Raw genomic sequence first — 2,500 nt, forward strand, 5'->3', positions numbered from 1 at the left:
ATGATATACTATAGGGAAATACGGGATTATCTATCACGGCTATCGAGATCGTCATCGACTTACTGATATAGGAATTAGGATCATAGGGCTGGCTCATGGGACTAAAAGAGAACACTGTGTAGGAGATAATGGGAAGAAACTAGGCCTGCGGTGCTGGCATTTGGGCGTCCACGAGCTCGGACATACTCCTCTTCTGAGTCTTCTTTTCAAACTGAAGCAAACACCTTAACCTAGTGAGATGCATGCAAAGTTCGAATTATACACTGCCTGCAAAGTGAATATGAAATACAGAACAAACCTACTAGGTCCTATCCACTCACCCAGGTATATGTTGTAATGTGGCATCAACGGTACATCATATATTAAAAGAGACGTTTCAGAGGATTGAAAACAACGTTGTTTTCATTATTAAAACCTCACATTCTGGACTCGAGTGTCAAGTATGTCTCGTACATGCAAATAACCCATCTATAGTCCCGACACACCAGCGAGAGAAAAGCACAGAGTATTTAAAATTCTAACCTGATATCATTTGTACACAGATACTGCTCGTCATGTCATTCAGACCGCGATCAGTGGACGCACTAGCAAAAACCAATCGACACAGACGGAATCCTACTGGTTATCTATCTGACGGACAAGCTGACTAGCACTAGCCAATGACACACGACCGTGCACAGCCAAGGTGTGATCCACACGCAAGCCTTAGCATGTACATTATGTTCCTTTTATACAACTCGAGCTGGTCATAATCCGTGGATACCGATTGGTTAACAAGCGCATTCCAGCTATGACCTGCTACTTATCCACAAGTTACCCCGTCAAACTATCTCGAAGCGTTGAAAAACTGAACACCTACATTTGTGACTGTCATTTTCCTACTCTCACATGATATCAACCCACACAGTGCTTCTCAACCCACGCGTACACAGCAATCATGAATCGCCAGAGCAAACAATCGTGGCATACCACGTCACACAACAATAAGCATTCTTAATGAACACCGATATTATTCCCCATTAACTTTCTATACTGAGCAAATTGTTTTTACAATCGTCCCGATATGCGACCTCTGGACTAAAGTAGTACACTGTAATAGGGAATAGGGTGTCATTTGGGACGGACATACTCTCTCTGATGTCACTGCTTACCAGGGATGCCAATTGAATATGACACTGATGTTTAATCAGCCGTTACTAGGTCCTATCCACTCACCCAGGTATGTTGTAATGTTGCATCAACGGTACATTATATTAAAGAGACGTTTCAGAGGATTGAAAACAACGTTGTTCATTTTTATTAAAACCTCACATTCTGGACTCGATGTGTCAATGTATGTCTCGTACATGCATAATAACCCATCTATAGTCCTCGACCAGCGGAGAAAAGCACAGAGTATTTAAAATTCTAACCTGATATCATTTAGTACACGAGATACGTGCTCGTTCATGTCATTTAGCCGCGTGTGGACGTAATGAATCATCGACAAGTGGATCTATGGTTTCTATGGAGAGCAATGAACGACGTGGGAGGTGTGATCCACGACGCCTTAGCATGTACATTATGRTCCTTTTATACAACCTGCTGGGTCTAATCCTGGATACCGATTGGTTAAAAGCGCATTCCAGCTGCTGTCTATTCCACAAGTTACCGCCGTCTAAAACTATGACGTTGAAATGCCTATTTACTCTGTTCCACCTCAACTGTGTAATCCATTGTCTCATCAACCCAGCCAAACAATGGATACACAACAAAAAGCATCTAGACATTATTCCACATTGCTTCTACACCTGCATTGCTTGCTGTTTGGGGTTTTAGGCTGGGTTTTTGTACAGCACTTCGAGATATTAGCTGATGTACGAAGGGCTATATAAAATAAACTTGATTTTAGACTAGCAATTGGTTTTCAATAGTGGAGAGACAGGCAGCTTTTCTCAGCCAGTTGAAATCATGAATCAGCTGCCCAAATGTTTATGGATATACAAAGAAACGTCCATAGAAAACAAGTAGCCTAAAACGAAACGAAGTGKAGCTAGCTCTTCTGAACGACAGTGTCCTGAAAAGTGAGCCTCATTTTCTATGCCAGGTCGAAATCGCGCTTCATRTTATTGTTATGGATGTATCCAAATAAATGTCACTAGAAAACAGCTTAAACAAACGCAAATGCAGCTAGTTTGCGGATATTTTGACGGTACTGTTTGAGGTGACTGTACTGTACGTTAGCGATTATATTTTTATTTTTTTGTGTGTGGCAATGGATCATTTACAACGACGGACTGGATTGCGTCCATAGATACAGTACAGAACAAAAATATGTAAGGACTGGTTCGTGTCTGGTAACCAAACCGGTAGTAACAACCTTAGATTTGTGTCGGGACTATATTTCCTGGAAGGATGAAATAGTATGAATAAATGAATCACAAAAAAAAAAAACGTTTTTATTGAAAATATATCAATCATTATTAGAATATTTTCGTAAACCGTTTTTTGCCCCTTTATC

Source organism: Salvelinus sp. IW2-2015, unplaced genomic scaffold, assembly GCF_002910315.2.
Source record: "Salvelinus sp. IW2-2015 unplaced genomic scaffold, ASM291031v2 Un_scaffold4459, whole genome shotgun sequence".
In the NCBI taxonomy this organism is placed as follows: domain Eukaryota; kingdom Metazoa; phylum Chordata; class Actinopteri; order Salmoniformes; family Salmonidae; genus Salvelinus; species Salvelinus sp. IW2-2015.